We start from the raw sequence: 15,890 nt of genomic DNA, 5'->3' as shown, positions 1-15,890 counted from the left end.
TAGAACATTTTAAAATTGTAGACACACACATATCCCAAATAATAACATTGGTAAAATGGAAAACAATAAAATAAATTGACAATACATATAGCAAAAATAGTTGACCAACAAATATATAAAAAGAAGCTAAACTGAAAAGGAAAACCATTTCACCCATCAAATTGATGGTGTTCCAAATGCTCTCAAAAGTAAGTACTGGTGAGGACTTAGAGAAATGCCCTCATTGTTGATGGGTGTGTTCACTGGTAAAGCAATTTCAAAGAACAAGATAGTAAACTGCTAATTTGAAGAAATGCATGACTTCCTATCAGCAATTCCATTTGTAGGTAGATTCCCTTGACAAATTCTGGAGTTTATGCACACATAATCAAGCACTAACACTAATTACGGCACTGTTAATAGTAATGAAAATTGGAAATATCAGAAATATCCATTATTAGAAGATTGCATAAGTCAGTTTAGTATGTTTATATATGAGGATATCCAATAGCATTTTAATGTGAATAAATTAAACACGTCAACGTATTTTACAATGTAAAATACAACAACGTATTTTAAAATGAATACATTTCAAAACAATGTTGGACAAAGAAGTTACAAAGTGGTAAGTATAACATAACATTGTATACAGATTGAGAATACACCAAACTTACATCTTGCTTATGGATCCGTGTATAGAATACCATAAATTCCTAGAAAAGATTTTAAAACTTCATTTTGAGAGGGAAAATGCCATTCAAGGGGGATTGTACAAGTGTCTTCAAGGATACCTGTCATTCATTGGGTGGCACTTTGTCCCCCCAACATCATGTATGGAGTTGGAGCCCTAGTACCTCGGAGTGTGCCCTTACACGGAAGTGGTGGAAACAGGGCTGTTGCAAATGTAGTTAAAGATGAGGTAGTGCTGACTAGAGTGGTCCTCACATCTAATCTAACCAGCGTCCTCGTAAAAATGGAAATTTGGACCCAGAGACACACACAAAGGGAGAATGTCGTGGGAAGATGGGGCTGATGCTGCCATTGGCTAAGAGCTCCCAGAAGCTAGGAAAGAGGTCTGAAACAGACCCTTCCTCGGCAGCTTCAGGGGGAGAGCGTGGCTCTGCTGACACTTTAATTTCTGACCTCTGGCCTCCAGAACTGTGAGATGAAAAATGTTGCTTCTTTAATCCGTCAATTTGTGGAACCTTGCTAGGCAGCCCAAGCAAACTAATACAGTCATTTTTTATTTCTTCCAGATTATCTGTAGCATGTACTGCAAAAATTGAAAAGCTGATAAAACTGAATGATATTTATATGTAGGCATACCATGTTATTCTCTATTCTTTTTTTCTGAACTTGAGAATATCATGATGTTAAAAATAGAATTAAATTGCAGTCTTCAAATACATAATTAATAAAATGGAAAAGGCATTCTGCTAAGGAAGCTAGAATGTGAATATTAAAAAATCAGCTTCATGGATGGCAAGGGAAAGTCCTAAACAGTAGTAAATCCTGAATTAGTATACCAAAAATCAGTACAATTAATAAAATTATTCTTTTTCTCTTTTTCCCTTTCATGGCTACCCGTGTGGCTAAGGGTCAAATTGGAGCTGAAGCTGCGGCTGCCAACCTATACCACAGCCACAGCAACACCAGATCTGAGCTGCACCTGTGACCTACTCCACAGTTTGCAGCCACGCCAGATCTTTAATCCCGTGAGAAAGCCTCATCCTCATAGAGACAGATTGGTCCTTAACCCTCTGAACCATAATGGGAATTTCAGAAAATTATTCTTCAAATTTAAAAGCAAAACCCTGAAAAATCCAATTAATAAAAAGATTTATCAGCAGAAAATATGTAAAGAAGACATAGATTATGTAAAGATATGTAGAGATAATTTGTGAAAGAATTGTGATACAATCGGCAAAATTGTATACTAATATATTTGAACATTTTAAGAAAAAGAATAATTTTCTAAAAATTATGAATGACCTGATCTGCATCTTCAAGAGAAAAGTCATAAAGTCCCACTCTTATACATTTATAATGTGGAATGTATGTATTATATAATTTGTAAAGTGGAAATACACAATTTAAAAATGATCAAGATTATAAATCACAGAAATGCAAATTAAAATAAGGAAATAATTGTCACCTATCACTCTTTGCTTCCAAGGGATCCAAAATTATTCAGGCATGGAAGATTAGGTGCCACAGCCCTGTTGGACCACTGCAAGGAAATGGGAGATAATAGAGAATTTTGGTATTTCAAAAGTAGTAACATCACACTGAAAAACTCCTCATACCTTGTTTTATCTATGTCCCTTCATCTAGCTCTCACAATAGACTGAGATCATTTTGAAATTGAGGATTTGGTTTTTTTGCTTTTGTATTCCTTAGCACTTAAAGTAAAAAAATGAAAATATATAATGCTGCTAAGGTTGTAGGTAGGAATTAAGTAAATTTCCTGGTTGGAAAGAATGGAAGAATGGAAAAGCTCCAAGGAAAATAATTTTACAATACTTATCAAAACCCTTCAAAACATTGGTTTTTTTCTGTAATAAATGCATTTCTTGAATCCAGTCTAAAGAAATATAGAAATTCAAACAAAAGTTTTATCAAATATGGATATCTCCTATTATAGTAAAAAAAAAAAATATAGAAACGACCTAAATGTCTAACCACTGGAAAATTATTATGTAATTACAGTGGAGCATATTATATAATCTTTTAAACAAACATGATCAAGAGCTTTTAGTGATCTGGAAAATCACTTATGATATAGCATGATTCAATTTGTTCAGTTAACTAGAGTATAATATTGACTATGTGACTGATAATCAGAACAGGGGAATATATCAAAATATTAAGAGTGCATATCTCAAAGTGATGGACTAAGGATCCATTTTTATTCTCTTCTTAATATTGGTATGCAGTTTTTGAAAAAGCATACACTATGAAGCACACTTTTTAAAAGACAGTTTTTAATTTTTCATCACTGTTAACCTTTTTCTTGTTAGGAAGTGCTTTGATTCAACAAGTATTGTCAGGTTACCTACACTGCACTAGGCAAAAAATTGTTAGGAAAACAAATATGCTAGGAAACCATCAGACAGCATGTTTGCAATCTAGTAAACATAAATGCAAAAGGCATAGGAAGTAACTTTAGTTATTTAAAAGTCCAGGCTTAGCATCTCTTGCCTGGACTGTTGTAACAGACTCTTCCTGCATCTCTTACCTCACCCTATAGCACCCTTCAGTTTGATATCCGTACTATAGACAGAATGAAATGTACCTTAGGCTGAAATTTGATCATGCTTTTTGCTCCCTAACCTATTTGGTTTGGTTCCCCTTTGCCTGCAGCACTGATTCTGAAGCATGAATGCCATCTGAAGCATGCTGGTGAATTTTTTGAAAGTCCGTACCCAGTCTTTTTTCCGACAGAGTCCCCCAGAGTTCCTGATTTAATTATTCTTGCCAAGCCATCAATAGTTCTTAAAACTACCCAGAATTAAGCACCTTATCGTGGCATATAATGATTGTGATTACCTGTTCAGTTCCATTTCTTACCACTTCCTCTAAGTGGACTCTGGATCTCAGGCTTTCCTTTCAATAGGCCATATAAGCTCTAACTGTGTTTAAACTAAGACTCGTCTCCTGCTCGGGATGAATGCAGTTTCTTTCCTTGTCACCTGGAGTTCTCCTAGGCACCCTTTTAAATTTTATCTAACTAGTAGTCTCTCTCAGGAAACCTTCTCTGATACCCTAAGGCAATGTTCAGTGCCCCTATCCACTCTCCTTCAGAAAACAAACAAACAAACAAACAAACAAAAACACTCCTGGAGGGACTAGTTTCTGTAGCAAAGTGAGCCACTAAAGAAGCAGGAGGTGAAAAAAGTTTTTGACATTCCAAGGGTAGAACCATCACTCTGATAGAGGCCTCAGTATACCATTTGGTAAGTGTCCCTTTAGCTGTCTTTCTCTCACACCAGACTAGAAACTTCGTGAGGCAAGGATTTTATTGTGTATTTCTATTTTATCTTTGTATTTCCTAGCACTCAGTCCAATGTCAGCAGTTTTCAGGTACTCAAGCATTGTTTTTCTGAATAAACAATCATTAATCCCCTGCATGATAAATGCCAAATTTGTGGTACGGAACAACATGTGGTAGGGACTCTAAAGTGAGCACCATTGCTGGGCAGTTTTCACTGCATCGTAGTATAGTGGGAAGCTTTGGGTTCACACAGTCATTAGCTGTGGGAACACGTTACCTAATATATCTGAGCCTCCGCTTCTCCCAGCGTGAGGACAACCCACATGATTTCACAGGGTTTTCCGGAGCCTACAATGTGTAGATAGAGGTGGTCCACGAACGTTGTTTGCTGTCCCTCTTCTTCACTGTTCACACTATTGTAATTGGTTGTTTATTGACCGGCTGTATGCTTCCTGGAGACAGAGGTGGTATCTTACTCATTGGTCCTATTTCATAGCATTAAAAGTGACCAGTAAAAGCATGTGCTCATAAATAGTTTTTATTAAAGAAGAAATCACATGTGTTTGAAGGTCGAGTTGCATTTGGATATACATGAAGATGTAGCCTGATGATGAGAGGAAGTAATACGGAGAATGAAAAAGGTGGAACATAAATAAAATGGGGGAAGTAAAAGTATTTCACCAGAGGCTCTGGGAGAAAAGCCAACTCAGTGAGACCACTGATTCAAGTAAGAGATTTAACAGAAGAATGAACAGAAAGTAAGGTTAGGAGTTCCCGTTGTGGCACAGCGGTTAATGAATCTGACTAGGAACCAGAGGTTGCGGGTTCAATCCCTGGCCTTGCTCAGTGGGTTAAGGATCTGGCGTTGCCGTGAGCTGTGGTGTGGGTTGCAGACTCAGCTCGGATCCCCCGTTGCTGTGGCTCTGGCGTAGGCCGGTGGCTACAGCTCCAATTAGACCTCTAGCCTGGGAACCTCCATATGCTGTGGGAGTGGCCCTAGAAAAGGCAAAAAGACAAAAAAAAAAAAAAAAGAAAAAGAAAAGTAAGGTTAAATCTTAATTATAAAAACATGACAGTTTGAGATTCTATCCTTTATGTAAGAGGGAGCCATAGAAGCATTTGAGCAAAAGTGTGACTTGTTTTTCAGCTTGAGACTCAAGATTGTTCCCCAGATTTGGGCAGGGCGAAATAGAGGTTGTTTGAAAATAGAAGTCGATGTTAATCATTGAGTGCCCTTAAGAGAACTATTATTATTAATCATTGATGTGCTATGGTCCCGAAATAGAGTGACCTCAAAAGAAATAAACATGAAGCATTGGATGCAGTTAATATTACATGATAGATTCATAAAATGTCGTGGGAAAGGACAGAGATTGTGCGAAATAGGAACAATGAAAAATAAACTGGAGAACCGAAGAGAATTCAGAGAGAAGATAAATTCGCATTGGACAGGAGGTGGTGGTGGTATATCCAAATCTAAAAGCCTTGTAGGGGTGGTCCCACTGTGGCTCACCAGGTTAAGAACCTGACATAGTGCGCGTGAGGATGTGGGTTTGATCCCTGGCCTCACTCGGCAGTTAAGGATCTGGCACCGTCGCAAACTTCAGATTGGATCCAGTGTTGCTGGGGCTATGGCGTAAACCTGCAGCTGCAGCTCTAATTCAACCCCTCACCCAGGAATTTCCATATGCAGCAGATGCAACCATTAAAAAAAAAAAAAAAAATAGCCCAGTAGACGTTTGGGGAGGTGGAACTGGAGGACTTGGTAATTGCACAGTTACTGCGGAAGGGACCAGTTTACAGGATTAAAGTGGATGAAAGCACTGGCTCAAAACACCAAAGGACAGTGATAGAAGGCCACAGTTTGGCCTTTAGGAGAGCTAAAGACTAGACGGTCGAAATCAAAGGAAATTCACACAATCTCGTGTGTTTTACAGTGTTGTGATGTTTTGGTTTGTCTTGTTAACTGTGGGCAGTGCTTCAGGGAGACCTTGAGTCTTCCTCAAATCTGTTTAAAGCTCATTTTATTTTTTTTCCTCTTTTTAAAAACTTAACCTTACTGAAACGTACTCCCATAGTTCATTCTTTTAAAGTGTGTAATTCAGTGGGTTCTAATATATTCAAAAAGTTGTGTATTGATCACTGCTGTCTAATTCGGAACCTTTTAATCATTCCCCACGGAAACCCCACACCCATCAGAGTCACACCCTAGGCCCCTCAGCCCCTAATAACCACTGATTTACCTTCTGTCTCTAAAGATTTGCTTGTTCTGGACATTTCATATTATTGGACTCATAAAATATGTAGCCTTTCGTGGCTATTTTTACTTCGCATAATGTGATCAAGTTTCATCTATGCTATAACATGTGTTCAAACATCATTCCTTTTTATGGTTGAAGAATATTTCGTTGTGTGGATATACATATTCTTTCCAACCATTCATCAACTGATAGACATCTAAGTCGTGTCTACTCTTGGCTTATTGTGAATGACGCTGCTATGAACACTCGTGTACAAGATTTTCTGTGGACATACGTAGTCACTTCTCTTGACTGTATATCTATGAGTGGAATCACTGAATTTCATGGTAGCTTCATGCTCACCATTTTGATCAAACGCCAAAGTGTTTTCCAAAGCAGCTGCACCATTTTACATTCCCACCAGCAATGTTTGAGGGTTCCAGTGTCTCCGTATTCTTCCCCACATTCGTTGTCTCCTTTGAATTATGACCATTCTACTGGGCATCTCATTGTGGTTCTGATTAGTATTCCCTACTGACATATGAAAGCTGAGCATCTTTCCTTGCTCATTGGCCATTTGTTTATCTTCTTTTGAAGAAATTTTTATCCAAATCTTTTGCTAACTTTAAAATTGGGTTGTCTTTTTTATTGTCGAATGGTAATGGTTTCTTATATATTCTTCATAGTAGACCCTTTTCCAATAGGTGATTTGCCAGCGTTTTCTTCCATTCTGTGAGTTGTCTTTCGACTCTCTTGATAGTGCCATTCGAAGACCAAAGTTTTTGATTTTGATTAAGTTTAATTTCTTGCTGTGCATCTGATGTCATATCTGAGAAGTCATTGTCTAATCCTGGGTTATGAAGGTTTGAACCTAAATTTTCATTAGAGAGTTTTACAGTTTTAGTTATTACACATAGACAATTGACACGGCTCTGCATTCTGTACGTAAAGAGTCGTTTAATTCACTTATTGTTGATGTAGCTCTCCTATCTTCAAATGTGCCTGACTTTCCCTGGTTTGAAGAATGTCTCTTTTACTATCTTTAGAGAACAAATCTTCCCTCTTCTTGCAGGACTGAAGAGAAAAGGCATCCAGCTGCACGGAGTGGGGATGGGATTGAGGCACTAACACCCACTTCAGGGGCACCAGGTGTCACTAATAATTAAGATTATCTGTGGTATAAATCCGGCTGTTTCGGAGCGTTCCCTACAACCACTTTGGGATCCAGCGTTCCGGCGTCCGGTAAGTGAGTTGGCTTTTTTCTCTTTGTATTTAATTTTTAAAAATTGTGTTGCTGTTTGTATCCTTTTGTCTTCTCTTCCTTTTGGCTTTAGGTCTTAAATAAAGTCCATCCTGTGGTCTCAGTAGGAATTCAGAGGTAGAAAAATGTCTGTTTTCATTCTGGCATCTTTATCTAGAAATCAGAAGAAATGCCTTCTATTGAATTTTCTCTTATGTCAAAAAAACAGAAATAGCAAAATTTAAACCACCAAATCAATAAATAGTATTAAGAGTTTATGGTACGTATAAGAACAGTCAGTAAACTGAGAACGTCCAAGACTAAAACCTGATACGAAAAGGGCACAAAGATAGAGGATGGATTATAAAGTGAAAATGAGGAAATTGTTTGATCTTTATAATGTTGATTATTGCAACTGGGCTTTTCCAGATGGCAGGGGGTTTGTTAAAAGTGATTATCTCACACCATTTTTGGGAAGATGACAAGTTTTTTTATGATTGTCAGAGACATTTATAAGAAATACCCTAAGTTAAATTTTGTTTATGTTCATGAAATAAGCTTGATTTAGTTTGGCGTATGTGGCTTAACTAATTTTGTCTGCGCAGGGCATTCTCAAGTCTGGTCTGTAGGTTGCACTTCGTTTTAAACTTTGGAGTAAAGTCGAGTTGTGCTATGTGAGTTTTCCTTACTTTAGTTCTGTTTACTTAATAATTAGTACCAATTCCTCTCACATTTGTTCTGCTTTTCTGACAGTCTTGGTTTCCAAAGTTGTGAATCTTTTTCAAAAAATTGAGTTTATGGATGTTTTGGTAATTGGTTGAGAGAGGTTGTATTGGAATCTTCTTGTCAGAGACCGTTTGGAACTAGAAAGTATTGATTTTGTTTAGTTCGAAAGTTGGATGATGGGATAAAAAACTATGGAGATGCTGGCCTTGGGTGTAATATTCCCTAAGAGAAACGTCTTTTTGCCTACATTTCAAAAGATGACTTTCCCCGTCACCTGAGGCCTCTATCGGCATCACACGTCACAGGTGTTCAATGAATGTGCTTATCCACCTCCCTTTCTAAGGGCTTTTCTAATAGCAAAAATCCTTAAAAGAGATGTATGTACATGCTTTCATCATGCGTACTCTCTGGGTGGTAATATTTATTGCTGTAACTCTGAAATGTAACACGGTCTTGCACCTCTGCTTTAAATTCGGACTCATTAAACTACCACTTTGAGGCCTAGCGGCCTCTCAAAAAGGCTTAATCACATCCTACCTCTGCCTTTCCAGGTTGTTTCTGTCTTGAAAGATGTCTCTATCATTTCCTCTGTGTTGTTCAGGCCCACATCTTAGGAATCATTTTTACTGAAGCGTCATTGACAAACAACATGATGTCAGTTTCAGGTATGCAACAAAAATGATCAATATCTGTATATACTGCAAAATGATCATCACGATAAGTCAGATTAACACCCATCACCAGACATAACAAATGAACCTCTTTCTCATAAGATATGGGAGAACTACCTGCTTCGGCTCTAGGCTCTGGGACTGGTGAGTCCCTGACTGTTTAAAAGTCGTTGCTCAGCTCACCGCAGATCCACAGGTCTCATGGGTGTGAAGCCGTCTTGGTTTTGAAGCTAGATGTTTTGGGGGCCTGCCTATCAGGTGTAGGTAGTAAACACTGGCATGCTTGATGTGACGTATTAACCCTTAGCTCATCAGGGAGAAGCTCCAAGTCTCAATTACCTCCTGATTCTGTGCCTCAGTGCTGGGTGGTGGGGTTTACGGTGAGATCATATCTCAGCCTTTTCTGCCTACTTCATGGTGATGGGTTTTTTTGTTTTGTTTTTTGTTTTTTCTTATTTACCTGATACGGAGTCGCTTTGCTAATTTCTTTAGTCTTCTTTTCATCTTTTCTTTTCCTTCCAGAAGATATGATTCCATATGTTATTGCAGGTGTAGTGTGACCCTGCGAAAGGGTGAGTTCATGCTCTCTCTACGTTGTCATCTAGAACCAGAACCTAATGATGGGGCTAGAGTAGGATAATTCAGTAGGGAGTATAAAAATCCCACTAGGGGATTAAAAACAGGGACTTTGGAGTGAGTTTGGGTGCCTCTTGTAAGTTCATGACCGCTGAAATAAGGAACTCGGTAACCTAGCAACAATCTGTATTACCCTGAAGGAAGACCAGGTGTATCTAATGCTGGACACACTCAGATCACAAACCTCCATAGTTAACACAAGGTAATAGGCATGGGATCTGAATCTTGTTACGTGATGTCAGGGAGTTCACTGTCCTTGAAGAGTAACATGTCTGCATGTAGCCAAGACAGAAATATAGGTCAGAGGGGAAAAATACCAGCTAAAAGGGGACGTTATACTGAAACCTGTGCTGAATTACCATATTGTAGTATATGTTACTGCCCTTTTGCTGATACACGTAGGACTTAAATACTGCCGTTAACAGTCTCAGTTAACCTCTGTCAGGCAAGGCGGGCTAACAAGGTGAGCCCTGACACCCACCAAAAGTGAGGAAGAAGGTGGTCTTCTCCCTCCCCCACTCTTTGATTATAAAAATGCAGCCCTCTTCGTTCTCGGGGCTGCTGCCTTCCTCTGCCAGCCCGTGTGTGTCTCTCACAAATGTCCTACACTGATAAACTCAGTCTTTGACTGTCACTTTGCCTCATGTTGACCTCTTGGAGCAAGGAAGCAAAAGGACCTGAGCTTCAGTAAGTCCTGACACCAGGTGAGGGGTTTTAATTAAAAGACACTGGGTTGGAGTGCCTTCTTAGTCAGGGTGCGTGGGTTCAGACCCCAGTCTGAATTTTGGCTGAGTCCCACCTCGGAAGGAGTGTGGTTTCACTAAGGCAGTTGTTCCAGAAAGGTAACTTGATACACGGTTTTCTGTCATGTATGTTGACTGCCTGAGCATGGGACTTTTCCATAATTATTCATGGTCTTCCTAAAACCATATACTGATTTTGTGTCCTTAATGGGGAAAAGTTAAGAATGATGTTCCTTAAATTCCTCTCTCAGAAAATGATTATAACGGTATAAAGGTTTTGCCCAATAATTTGTAGATTGATAAAATTTATGTATAAATTATTCTGATTATTTTAAATTATTTTTAGCGTTCTTTCATCTGTGCCTTTGATGTAGATGAACCAATGAGCATCCCATCCTTGACAAATTAATCTTCAGTTAAAAGCTGCTCCTGGGAATGTGGATACTGAAAATTTTAATCAGGAACCATGAAATAGCTGAGTTCATTTAGTGCTTGAATGTAGTAGAATTTCATACACTCCCCAACATAGGAGTTTTTAACACTAAAATTCAAAGTAACCAAAAGCAACCGGATATATTAGTTTTAAGTTAACTCAGACAGAAGTATCTTTTTCTGTGCACAGATTTATGCCAGCTCTGAAAATTAAATGCCTAGATCTTTTCCAGTGGAATAGACACTATTGTTTCTTTGTTTTTCTCCAGAACATTTTCTCCTTTTAAATGAAATGCACTAAAAAACACTGTGTAATATTGGAGTGTTTAAAAAAAAAAAAACAAAAACAGAAAGGCAATGGAAAATTTCAAGCCTACAAACGTAGACTGCACAATGCAAAATTTATCTTAAAGTTTCTTAAATAATAAAAAATGAAAAAAGAGTAAGAGTTTTCTTCTGAATTGTGCAGTACGTGCATCCCAGTCACAAGAAAATTGTCTTAGACTGGAAGGTCCTTGTGACACAAATACTTCTGCTTAAATGCCAGGAGCTTGTGCCAGTTTCCCCCCAGTATTGCAGTTGGCTGACACACCAGTGTTAAACAAAGTTCTCCTCATCCCACGGCTTTCTGCTGATACGCTTCATAAACACCTTTATTCCTAAAACAAAAGACTAAGAAAAACCTGGAAGATTTCTTGGCACTTCTATATATGATGCTGCTGCCAGTCCTAATCCCAGCTCTTTGTGGGTGTTTGTCCTTCAACTCTGAAACTGTACAGGACACAGTTGAATCAGCAAGTCACGGGTGCATTGATGAACTCGGTCATTGCCTGTATTTTGAGATAAATAATAAAAACATGAACCCGGGATGTGTGTAGCAAGATCCCCTTTCAAAGGATGTTTGAGAAGCAAGGCAAAATAATTTTCGTTAGTGATTTTAATTAATCGCTAACCATTTTTTTCGTTGATTTTAGCTGGACAGATAGATGCCTAGAGGCCAAAAATGTTCTTTTTGTTCATTTTTTTCTTTTAAATTGAAGTATAATTGATACAGTGCATTATAGTAGTCTTAGGTGTATAATATAATAATTCTGTATATAAGTGCAAGATGATCACAAGTCTACTTAACATTCATCACCCTGCAAAGTTAAAAAAAAGTAATGTCTTGTGGTAACATTTAAGTTTTACTCCTTTAATAACCTTCAGATGCGTAATTTGATGCTACTGACTATAATCACCATCCTGTAGCCCACAGCCCCATCACTGGTATTTTATAACTGGAGGTTTGCCCCTTTTGACTCCTTTGACCCATTTTGTTTATCCACCGCACCTGACTTCCCACCGCGGGCAACTACAAGTCTGTTGTCTCTATCTATGAGCTCTTTCCTTTATTTTCTTTAATTCCACATAGAAGTGATACTATACAGTATTTATCGTTATCTGTATGACTTATTTTACGTGATTCATTCATGTTGTCACAAATGGCAAGATACATCCCTTTTTTATGTCTGAATAATATATATCACATCTTTATTTATTTATCAGTAGGCACTTAGGTTGTTTCCCAAGTTCCAGATCTTTTTTTAATTGTAAATAATGCTGCAGTGAACATGAAGGTGCATGTATCTTTTTAAATCAGTGCTTTCATTTTCTTCAGATAAATACCCAGAAGTAGAATTGCTGGATCATATGGTAGTTAAATTTTTTAATTTTTTTTTTTTGAGAAAGCTCCATGGTGGTTTTATCCATTTGCATTCCTGTCAGCAACACGCAAGAGTTGCCTTTTCTCTACATCCTCAGTAACACTTATTTCTTGTCTTTTCAATAATAGCCTTTCTAACGGGTGTGAGGTTACCTCATTGTAGCTTTGATTTGCATTTATCTGATTAGTGATGTAGAGCATCTTTTCATGTACCTCTTGGCCATCTGTATGTCTTCTTTGGAAAAATGTCTATTTGGATATTCTGCCCATTTTGTAATTGGATTTTTTTTAACTATTGAGTTGTGTAAATTCTTCATGTGTCAGAAACTCTTCTCATAAGTACAATGGCTATGAGATTTCTGAGGCAGTCCCATGAACCTTGCACTGTGCTGGTACTACCCATTTCCCATTGCACATGGTCCTCTAAAGAATGTCTGATTCACTTGGTGTCTTAGGGTCTCGAAATGTGATGTCACAGAGGAGCTGAGGAGCTGTCTTCCTCAAACCTTACCTGGAGAAGGTTGTGTTGTATATATAGCAAATTCTACTTTGATCCAAGCACAAAGGAAAAGTGATTTCTTTCTCATCCTTAACTGGGAGCCATCTGGATGGAGGACGAAGGGCGTGAGGAGGAAAGCTGCACTCCTTCCCCATGGTGTTTGGAGCCCATTACCCTGAGGCCTGCAAGAGCAGCCCCAATGTGTCACTTGCCTCCCACACATCCCCACATGGTTTCCTTCACTCTCCAAAGCAGACAGCTTTCATTTTCTTTTCCAAAAAAATGAAGTTTTAAAGGTCAACTACATGGAGCGACTATATGGGTTCTTGAATAGCTGCTTCTTGAAAGAAGAAAAGCAATCTGTGTTTTTGTCTTTGAAAATATATTTCTTCTATTTTCTTAAGTCTTCTGTATTGCAAATGCTTGACTTCTGAGCAAACCAAAAGCGAACAGGGGCTAAAGTAGTTAAACATGAGAATGTGTAGAATTCTTCTGCCTTCTATACTTTGTATTAATGATTTTTCTCAGCAAATGCTGAAAATTTCTAGTAAAGGGAAAAAACAGGAGAAAGATTATCTAGTAAATCTTCTGTTTTTTAATAAATTCCTTATGCAGTAAAAGACTTGCTAGTATAATTCCTATTTGAAGAATTGGAGGGGAAGATCAGAATTAGAAAATAAATAAAATATTTGAGTAAAGTCAGATGCAACTAACCTGTATTCCATAACTATGTGAAATAGGATTAAAGCAAAGCCTGGAGTTGAGGTTGAAATAATTGATCTATATCCTTGAGATGCCACTGCTAAATACATTTATCTCATGTGCAAACGTGCAGGAAGACAACATTGACTTTTTCTAGACATTTTCAGATTGCGTCATCACCAAGAAGACTAAAATGACAAGCTGCCAATAATGCAAACCCAGACTCTTTTTCCTCCTTTGCTCATTGCCCCAAATCTTAGATAAATGTATACCCTCTCTGCTCAGACTCACACTCGCCTAGAATTTTGTAACGTGAACTCCTCCTGGGTCTCTATGAAGACCACAAGGACACTGCTTTACACACATTCCAGGTTCTCACCCTAGAAAACTCAAACTTGAAGGAGAAGAGCAGGATTGAGGTCCCACCTTAAGAGGTAAAGGGAAAGTGGAGAATCTAAGTCAGTTAGGGCAGGCCAAGGGGAGCAGCCTTTCCTATCCCATTGCTTTCACACAACCCCAAGAAAGGCAGTCACTACTATCAACCAAGGTGTTGAAGTTTTACTGGGCCTTGTGCTAATTGGTTGAAATTTGTACCCAAAGGGGTAAAGAGTCCAGAGTACGTGAAGGAGATGGCTCTTCTGTCTCTCCTCTCTGGTGCAATTGCTGAAAGGATAGCGTAGAAATAAAATGATAGAGGGAGTTGTTTTACTTTTGAGAAGTCTAGCTATTTTGTTGTATATCTCCTGATTATCCCCCCCCTTCCTACTCTTTGATTCCCATACTACCTCCAAAATAGGAGGGCTCTTGGAGGTTTGCTATAGAGCTTGAGGAGGAATGCCTACTTTGAGAAGGCAAAGCAAGTTCATGGGGCAAATTTGTTTCACAAGGGAATTTCTCTGAGATTTGAAAATGAAATCCCAGCTTGGAATAAAAACACTCTTCACTTGCTTTTCCCCATGATTCTCTTTTTCTTGGAAAAAGAGAAGCGGTAGCTCTAGAACAAGTTTAAATAGTATAACACTTTTATTTTAGCTTTCAAATGATGATAATTGTACTTGACACTTTTTTTTTTATTATTGCAATCTACCAACATTATTTGACTCTTTCCTATGAGCAAAATACTGAATTAGGTTCTGAGAGAATATAAAATAATCCTACGTCTAATGAAATTATAACATAGTTGGGAAGGTTAAACATAGAAATTGATACATTAAATAAAACAAAATAGTATTAATAACTAGCATAAAATTAAAAAAAAACAAAACCCCAAAACATTTCAGTCATGCTAAGGAAGATACTTTCTTTTTCCATTTAGGGTTATTAAGGAAAGCTTCTAAAAGCGTGGAGTTTGAGCAAAGTCTTGATGAATTGTTAAAATGCCAGAAGTGAAGGTTACTCTAGTGGTTATTCCTTGTGATGAGAATGACAGAGGAAAGGCAGGGAAAAAATGGAAAATAATGGGTATTCTCAAACTAAGCATCAGTTTGAGAATACTTACTACAGTGGTAGGAGTTAGAACTCAAAACCTGGAATGGGACCAGAGTATGGATCCGAGCCCGTTGCAGCTGATCCTGAAGAAATCAAGGTCACTCTTGGCTTTGGAGCTGGGATTCCTACTGATAATGTCCAGCCATTCATTGGGAATGGTGTGCTTGCGGCTTCTCCACAGACCAGGACCACATTCTCCCTGTTACCTAAAAGCATCCCTTGTGTGACCTTAAATCTATCAAATACTACTTCCAAAATGGTCGGATGTAACTTAAAATGGACCATGCCTCGTCTAAACCCTTCAGTGTCTCCTTGATGCTTACGGAATAAAGGAAACATGATTTCCTGTGACTTCCCAGACCCTTCGGGCCTGGGGTCCTCCCCCCGCTTCAGAGTAACGTTTTGCCATTCTCCACCTGGGAAGTAAATGATACTATTGGGTGAGAATCTGAAGAAAATTCTGAAGTGTGAAAACCTGGTGGTAATCATTTTTTTTATTTTTAAAAAAATTTTTATTGCAGCTCAGAGGGTTACGAACCCGATGGTGTGTCTGTGTGGATGTAGGTTCAATCCCTGGCCTTGCTTAACAGGTTAAGGATTCAGCATTGCAGTAAGGTGCAGTGTATGTCAGATGCGGCTTAGATCTCATGTTGCTGTGGCTGTAGTATAGCCATGTAGCTGCAGCTCTGATTAGACTCTTAGCCCGTGAAGTTCCATATGCCATAAGTGCAGCTGTAAAAAGAAAAAAGCAGTTCATTGGGTATAGTTAACTTAACAATGTTGTACTAGGCTCAGGTGTACAGCAAAGTGAAACAGTTGTACATACAAATCTATCCAT

At 38.3% G+C, this 15,890-nt stretch overlaps 1 long non-coding RNA gene across 1 annotated transcript in view; it reads left to right on the top strand.

Annotated features, from left to right (window-relative positions):
- LOC110260828 overlaps positions 1–15,524 on the top strand; it is a 260,980-nt gene extending 245,456 nt beyond the window's left edge. The window contains exons 3-4 of the long non-coding RNA XR_002344362.1: positions 7,286–7,455; positions 12,819–15,524. This is a non-coding gene — a long non-coding RNA (uncharacterized LOC110260828). The remainder of the gene's footprint in view (positions 1–7,285; positions 7,456–12,818) is intronic.

Source organism: Sus scrofa, chromosome 5 (genome assembly GCF_000003025.6).
Source record: "Sus scrofa isolate TJ Tabasco breed Duroc chromosome 5, Sscrofa11.1, whole genome shotgun sequence".
In the NCBI taxonomy this organism is placed as follows: domain Eukaryota; kingdom Metazoa; phylum Chordata; class Mammalia; order Artiodactyla; family Suidae; genus Sus; species Sus scrofa.
This window is presented reverse-complemented; position numbering and strand designations above follow the sequence as displayed.